The sequence below is a fragment of the Calidris pugnax genome, unplaced genomic scaffold (genome assembly GCF_001431845.1).
Source record: "Calidris pugnax isolate Ruff unplaced genomic scaffold, ASM143184v1 scaffold44, whole genome shotgun sequence".
Classification (NCBI taxonomy): Eukaryota; Metazoa; Chordata; class Aves; order Charadriiformes; family Scolopacidae; genus Calidris; species Calidris pugnax.
Genome location: NW_015094506.1, coordinates 6,299,231 through 6,307,468, shown reverse-complemented (window position 1 = coordinate 6,307,468; position 8,238 = coordinate 6,299,231). Strand labels below are relative to the sequence as shown.

Below are 8,238 nucleotides of genomic sequence, written 5' to 3'. Positions count from 1 at the left end.
CCCCCCCCCCCCCCAAAGTACAGTGACTTTTAGAATAAGAATTTGTAAACTGTAATTAATTTATTAACTTAATTGGTCTTTGACTGGAAGGGAAAAGGTAGTAATTAAGACATTAACTATTTGAAGTCAGAATGAGGCTGAAATCAAAGCTTCTGCCTCTACCTGTCACTGTACCTTGTAGGTACTTGAAAAGATAAAGTCCTCAGCTCTGCGTGGGGGATTTTTTTTTTCATCTGCTTAATGAAGAAAAATTAAATGTGAAGTGGAATTAACAAATTAAATGGCTAGACATGTTACCTGTCAGCATTAGGTTAGAAATGGAACTGTCTTACTTGGAGCTGATACTTATTTGTTTGTTATTGCTGGGTTGTGATATATTGGAAATACCAGTTTAAGAAAAGCTGGTTGCTGAGCATCGAGTATAGCCATATTTTCGGGATTATTTCAGTTACTACAGAGGGCTCACGCGAATCACTGTGAGCGGTGCAGCCTGTGACATCCTACAAGGAACAGCCTTCAAGGTGGAGTTTCTTTTGTAGAGACTATTGTCAGTTTCAGTTTATACCAACAGTAAGAGCAACACTTGAATTTTGACACGGATCTGGATTATTAGTAAGCAAATAACCAGACGACCAATTCTAGAACCCGTAGTAGTCTCTGGGGGCGGGGAGAGGCGTAGCTCAGCTGTACCCCGTTGCAATTTACTCCTGAAATGAGGCCCCTGTCATGTATATCTTTACTGGCGCCAGCGAGCTGTAACTGCAGCCTGGCTCCGCGCCGGCAGCAGCCAACATGTGTCATGGACTGCTCCTCTGCTCGGATTGCAGGAGCACTCCGCTTTCTGAACCGAAAGAGCAGCCCTGATGAATGTGAAAAGATGTTCAAAGGAACCCAGGTGTAATTAGATTGCTAGTAAGTGAAACTGCTGAGGAAATTTCATCTTTTTTTCTTTTTTTTTTCTTAAGTGTGCAGCCTTGCGCTGCGCTGTAATAAATTTCTGCTTGTTGGTACTACCGTGTGGTATGTGGGAGGTACTTCACTGCACATAGTTGCTGCAGTGCTAATAGTTGGCAGCACAGAAGGCAGCACAAAGAGCCCGACTGGAGGCACTCGCAGTTGCAAGTGTCCCTTGGAGGCTGTGGCAGGCTCCCTTGCGCTCCCCACACCTTCAGCCACTTGCCTGGAGCAGTGGGAGTTCCAGCAGGCTTTGACAAGCAGCTGTAGGCTATGAGCTGAGACGTACCACAGCATAAGGCTGGCTTAAAAAAACAGTTTTCATGCTCCTGTGTAAACAAGATCTTGGTGTCAAGATGGCCGACCTGGAAGCCTACTTGTAGCTCGTGATACTTATGCTAATGAGCTACATGTCAGTGGCTTACTCAGAGGAGGAAGCTCATTTTGCACGTGCTGCCGCCTGGCCAGGTAAGAGGAGCAACTTGTTCTCTGCATTAATGTTTTAGAGGCCTTTGAAGTTATTCTTCCATTTAGCTTGCCCATCCCCCACTTTGGCGTAGTGCCAGGAATTAAATTTAAATATAAGAGGCGTTTTCTGGGAAGCCCGGAAGTCATCTGTTCCTGCTGTAACTATTTTTAGGTTGCTGCTGTTACAGGGAACTAGTAATTACTGTATAATGTTTGTTTAAGTAAAACTGAAGAATTAAAAAAATAATAGAAATTTGGCATGTAGATTTTGCTGCTAATGGTACTGGTTTTGTTTGGTTGAAACACTTTGCTGCTTTGCTACTGTGTTATTTTTGTCTCTGTAGTGACACTAGTTGATGCATATGGAGGCTTAGCGATACTGTGAGTTTACCCCTGAAAAAAGTGCAGAATTAAAAAAGTGGAATCCACCAGTGGTGGTTTTTTGGCTTCATGGTATCATGAAGAAACTTTATTATCCTGCTTGTAGTGTGAATTCTCTTCTTTTTGCCAAAGCTGTTAAAAGTGTTGGACGCTTAACTGTTGTCCATGTATGCTTTAGTGTAAATGCACATTCTCAGGTGCGTTTATGTAAATTTTAAAAAGGTGTATTTGTAAATAGTGAAACAGATCAGGAAATATTTATCTGATCTCCCTCCTCAGAAAACAATAAGCTTGCCCTAGGGCAGCAAATGTTAAGAAAATAACAGTATTGCTAATTACATAATATACTGTATTGTGGTTATGCATGTAGTGCATGAAATGACTGCATGGAGCAGATGTGCTAGTTCTGCACAAATGTATTTGCGTTGTTTCTATTTTACAAATCGAAAAGTTGTGACAGGGTGGGAGACCGGAAAGGGGAGACGGTAAAAGAAAATGACTGGATGGAGGAAGTGTCTGAGCTAGAGAGAAGAGATAATTGAAGATGCATGAGCAGGCCAAGGAAAACATGGTTGCTTAAAGGTAGGCAGCAGCTCATGGTAGGAATGTGGAACAGGCAGTAGGCCGGCCTCGTCCAGTTAAAGGAAAAAAAAAAAGTTTATCAAAGAGAATAAAACTAAAGTAGAAGTGCAAAGTAGGCAGGTAGATTATTTGAGCTTAAAATGATAGTGATTTGGACTAGAAGTGTTGGAGCCATTCTGAAATGGACTGGGAATTAAGGCCAATAAAGAATATGTAAATGTGCTAGGAAAGAGCACTATAACTGGTTGATATTGGGGACAGGGGAATTTATTGATAATATGGAAAGGTATACTTCTGCATTGGTACGGTGGAGTAAAATGCCCCATGCCAACAACTTGGGCCAAGTGAATCTTTTTTTGTAGGTATCTCATTTACTTCAAAACTGCTGATAACTTCTTTTTAGTGATAACTTGAGATTTGATATGGGACACAATTTTGTTTGTTGTTTAGAAGTCTGGTTATATGGATGTCCAGACTAAAACCAGTACCAAAATGTGTGTGGGTACGTGTGTGAGAAGGTATGTAAATAGGTATATGGCAGATTTCCCCAAGTAAATTATACTAGAAATTGCAGTTAACAATTATAAAGGTTGTCCATAAAGACTGGTAAAAACCAGTCTTGCTTTCATTGCAGCATGAAGAAAGCCGTTCAGGGCCCCTCTCTCCTTTTCTGTAAAGTGTAAGTGCAAGGATGGTTGTAGAGAGATGGCATCGAGTGCATTGTGGAAAATGTGGAAAACTGGTTAAAAGAAACAAAATGTTCCTGAGAGAAAGCCATGACTAGTAAACAAAGGATAATGAAGGTGAAATTGTTAAAATTTGAGAAATAATTTTAACAGTAATGTAGGTGACAATGGTAATATCGTCCACAGTGAAAGAGAAAAGCCAGAAGATTACAGCAAATATTTGGGGTTTTTTTTTAGATAGAAGTGAGACTACACTACAGTATCTTGTAGGTGACTTAAATACTTGAGATCTAGAAGTTACAAGGAAGAGACTAATGATTCCATGATAGACATTTCTTAACAAAGGCTTTAAGCAAGTCTTTGTAATCTGCACCCATGAGTTCTTAAAGAATTGGCTGAGAATATTTCTTTCCTGAGGCATCCCTCCCAATAACATAAAATACAATGGAAATTCCAGAAGACTTTGAAGATTTCTTATTTTAAAAGGTCAAGCAGGATGACCTAAGTAACTACTTAGTCTCATATCAATACTGGGAAAAAATAACGGAGGGACAGCCAAGGGATCCAGTAAATGTTGAAAGTATATTATTAGAATTAATGCTGAGGTTGTTTGATGGAAAGAAAACTTTATTTAGAAAAGACAAACCTAATGTAATTTGGTTTAGAGCAAGGTTCCTTGGTGTAAATACCTAATATGTATATTGCAGTTATGGCTTGATAGAGTTTTTTTTCTTAAATAACAAACAACTCCCCCTAGTCCTCTGTATCAATAAAACCGTAAAATTATTAAAAAGCTTTTTAAAGATTTTGAAGGGGACAGTGGGAGGAAGCATGCTCCAAGTAAAATTATTTTTTTTTATTGATATTGCAAAGCAGTTGCTTTTGTTAACTTGTAGAGGATAGAAAGGTTTACTCCTACAGTCACCTGGATCATTTGCTTAGGGGGACCCACTCAAACAGTCTGCTATTGCACAGCAAAATCCAAAGTTGTAAATTTAGAAACTGGCTGTTACAGATCCTACCTGCTTAACAGGAAATCCTACCCTAGAATAAATTGGGGATCATAGAGGCAAAAAAAAAAAAGTGAGTTGAAGTCCCAAATAGAAAGTTAATGTGGTGGGGCAGAAATTTTGTTCAATAGAGAGGAAGAGTAAGGAAATCATACAGTCTATTAATCTGCCTTGGTTATACTGATGATCTGAATTTTGCATCAATACAGATTTCAGTCCTGTTGTCCATTGGTTTGTTGTTTGGTTGTTTTTTTTCCCACAATGTTGAAAAATTAGGAAGGGTACTGGGAAAAGGCACAAAAATCACTCTAGCTCAAGAACACAAAATTGTAAAAATAATTTAAAAGTTGAACTGATAATGTAGGTTGGAAAGGGACATCATCTAGTCTGACATCTTCAAAAGAGGCTAACTTCAAAATTAGACCAGATTGCTCCGGGCTTGTCAAGAGTGAGGTTTGAAAATCAGTGAAAATCCACAACCACTCTGTACAAGCTGTTTCAGTGTTTGACCACCTAAATTTCTGGTTCTTGCATACAGTTACCTAGTAGGGACTGTTGCAACCTTTATCATTAGTTTGACTCTGGTTTGTTTACACATTTAGCCAAATGATGCTCAGCCCTATACTGGTGTGGTGAGACCCCATAAAAGTTGTCTAGATCTTCTGCTCAAGAAAAATTTCTGGACCATCTCATCTTGTGGCTCCTAGCCAGATAAGTCGTTAAGATGATGAGGTCAAGAAAGTTAGCCAGCTCTGCATTAGCCAAGTTTCTGGTTTCAGCAAATGGATGGCTAAGGGTCTGATGATGATCATTACAAATGGCTCACTTTGTTGTCATGCTTTACAGTGTCTGCCTTAACTCTAGCAGTTTGGTATTTTTCACCAGACAGGTTGCAGTGATTCTGGACACTTCTGTTGTTTGCTTCCACCCTTCTCTTTTGTTTGCCTCCACACTTCTGAGAGGACAATGGGCAAGGTTTAATCTTTATGCAGCAAAACTTTTAACTGTTGAATGAAAACCCTTAGCGTCAAGAAAAGTAAATTATCTAATAATACTCAGTCATCCTAGTGGTGTGTAGTCAGTGACCTTATCTTCTTTTTATGTTCAATTTTATTTCTCTTTTGTTGTGGGTCTTTTTCTTAATTTGTGGTCAGACTTGCCCTAAAATTTCACCTTATGTGATGTTTTCCTTTTGCACTTAAATCTGCTTGCTTTGTTTTGTTGTGTTTGGGTTTTTTAATCAGAGGACAATATTAATACCTGTGAAGTAGAGAAAGATGGAAGCTCTTTGGTGATGAGTTTTATAGTTGCAGTAAAATGGAAAAGAAACTTTTCTTCGCAAACAGCTGTGGTAATTAACTATTCTGTTCCAATGCAGCATATGTAATTGTTTGAAAATCATTGATAGGATCTTTTTCTTCACACATTGAAGGATTGCTGTGATACTGCTGTAGCTTCTGCATCATTTGGGAAGGGCATCATACTGTTGGCAGCAGCCTTCTCTTTGGGAATTGTGCACTTTGAAAACAAGATGGAAATTCTCAGGATTCGTTGACTATTTTGAAAAACCCCGTGTTGGTACCTGTGCTCAAACTTCTAGCTGCAATTGGTTCTGAGCAACAAAGTCAGCTTACCATTGATGGAGTTTTGAGAAGAAACTGTTTGTGTGTCCAACATTGCCATCATAATGGTCAAGAAGGCTGGTCCAGACAAAGTGTCTGTGCAGCTACTGAAGTCAGTGAGCACCATGAACCTGAGTCAGTACTGTGAACCTGAACCCACAATACTAGTATGTTAAAATGTAGAGCCTAGAGCTTTGAAACTTTAGCATAAGTCTACTGAAAATCACAATAATTATAGGTTATCTCTAAGATGGAAGACCAAATGCATAAAATGGCAGCATCAACTTCCCAGACCTCTTTTGCTTTATGCTGTGCCATATGATTAGTTGCTTATATGTAAATGTCTTGTGGTCTGGATATAATGTCAAGAGATTCCACTAAACTTTTGCGTCTGGGTACCAGTTGTGGGAGTGAGAAGGCTTCTGTGGACACCAAACTAAGCTGATACTTTCTAAGCTTTATAGCTTGCTCAAAGAATTGCTTCTTGATTTGCAATAGTTTGTCCCAGGGAATAGAGATAATTTTGATTATAAAGCTCTTCTGAGCTATCATTGTAGAAATTAGACGGAACAGAACTTTAATGGCGGTGTATCGCCTTCACGTAATACGAAGTTTGCATATGAGAATCCATGTTCGTTATTAGTTGTTTCCCTACAAAATTGGGTCAAGCTTCTTATTTGAGTCAAAATCTGGAACTGATACTGGTTGGCTGAAGAGCTCTTCACCCCAGTCTGTTTTACTTGTTAAATAAGCCCTCCTTTATGTACAATATGACATTTTCATTAATTTGTGACCGTTACCAAGCTAGTATAGCTCATGTAATCTGTGCCCTTTGGTGAAGCATAAGGGTAAGTTTGAATTGGACTTTGCTTTTGATGTATTAAACATACGAAGAAAATGGCACTTTAGGGGTTTGGGTCCCTTAAAAATATACCACAAAATACTAGTTTTTATTATGTGGCTTAAGTAGGCCCCAAGAGACTTTCTCTACAGCAGCCAAACCATTTATTGGGTGCTTGGAGAAAGAAAGGGGGCATACGCTGTGTATTTTACGCTTCTGGAATTTAGCACCAGTTAGTTTTCAAGGGTAAGATTTGCTTCACAGGCATGGTCATGCGTAGCCATTTTAGATGCTATAGGATGTGACTCTGCATCTTAGCTGTGATTCCAGAAGGGCACTGGTTTCCTCTAGATCTTGTGTTATATCTGCTAGCTTCATGCAGATTCTAGAGCCTCAAAACTTAGCGCTAGTTGCCTGTGCTTAGGCTACTGAGTCTCATCCTGTGTGTTCCTAAATTCCTTGAACTTCTATGTTTACCACAGCTTACTATAACCTCCATCTCTGCATCCTGTTGTCCTTAAAGTTGAAAGGTCTGAGCGTTTCAGAGCTTTTCAGGTAAAACATGGCATAGTACTTTGCTTAAACTAGGATGCACATTTGGATAATGGAGCATAATTAGTTCAATTTTTCCCCATCAAGACACTTCACTCTCTCTGTTCTGTGCTCTCATAAATTTGAGTGTTTTGATATAAGAAATGGATTCTAGCAGCAATATCTAAAATTTTTGGTGAGATTTTCTAGAATCTGTTTTCATAGAAGAAGCATTCCAATTAATCGTCAGCAAACATGCTGAAGCACTGGAATAGATCTTTATGCTTTATTTATTTGGGGATTTTGGTCATGCTTATTTTAGTATACTTGTGAAAAAAGGCTACACAGAGAGTAGCATTTGGGATGAACTTGTAACTTCTGGAATTTTCTTAGAAGCAATGAATTTATTAATGAACTTCCACTCTGCAAAATGAATTCAATATCTGAATAACATTCTTAAATTATAGGGAAGTCCCTTGGTAAAATATGTCCTGCTTGGTGTTGTAATGGCCCTAAGATCAAGAATCAAATCCAGGATATTCAGGATGAGTGTTAAGCTTCACAGAATCGTAGGAATTTATAATTTGACACTTATCTAACCTTATATTTTTCACTCAAATAATACCATGTAATCTTACAAGAAAAGCATTTTGGATCATTTTGTTCTGGAATTGCATAATGTGTCTTTTCAGATGTACTGGAAATATTTCTCGCATTTTTTATTTTACTTGCAATTATGCGAGATGTAGGTTTTAGGATTATGTTCCATATCCATTGTGAACTTGAAACGTCTTGTTAAAAAGCATAAACTAGATAAAAGCTGTCCTTTCAAAATAAATGTATTTGCTTTTGTATTTGCTTGTGTTTCGCTTGTATCTGCTGCCTATCTGAAGATTTTTTCTGAAGAAAATGTGACAGGTTAAGACTCTTCTAGATCACTTCATCACAATTCCTGGCTTTCAGCAGTAGAATTTACAGAAAAAGACTCATCTCTGTATCTCACTTTACAGTCCCAAGAAAAACTGAGGTGGGAGACAGTGCTGATTTGACAGGTGTAAACTGTTGATCAGTAGTGGAATTGAAATAAAACAAGATCATCTTCAGTATCAGTCTGGTGCTTTATTCTCCAGGTCATAGTATCTTGTTGTACACATAATGATGCC

General features: G+C 38.4%; 1 protein-coding gene across 6 annotated transcripts in view; it reads left to right on the top strand.

Annotated features, from left to right (window-relative positions):
* The window catches only part of ATF7IP (activating transcription factor 7 interacting protein), a 104,264-nt gene that overhangs the window by 17,146 nt on the left and 78,880 nt on the right, over positions 1 to 8,238 (top strand). Inside the window, exon 1 of one of the 6 annotated variants that reach the window (XM_014963585.1) lies at positions 1,086 to 1,422. The exons of the other annotated variants lie outside the window; for them this stretch is intronic. The gene's annotated coding sequence lies outside the window, so the exon portion shown is untranslated. Of the gene's footprint in view, positions 1 to 1,085; positions 1,423 to 8,238 lie in introns of those variants that run through there. 6 annotated transcript variants of the gene reach the window in all.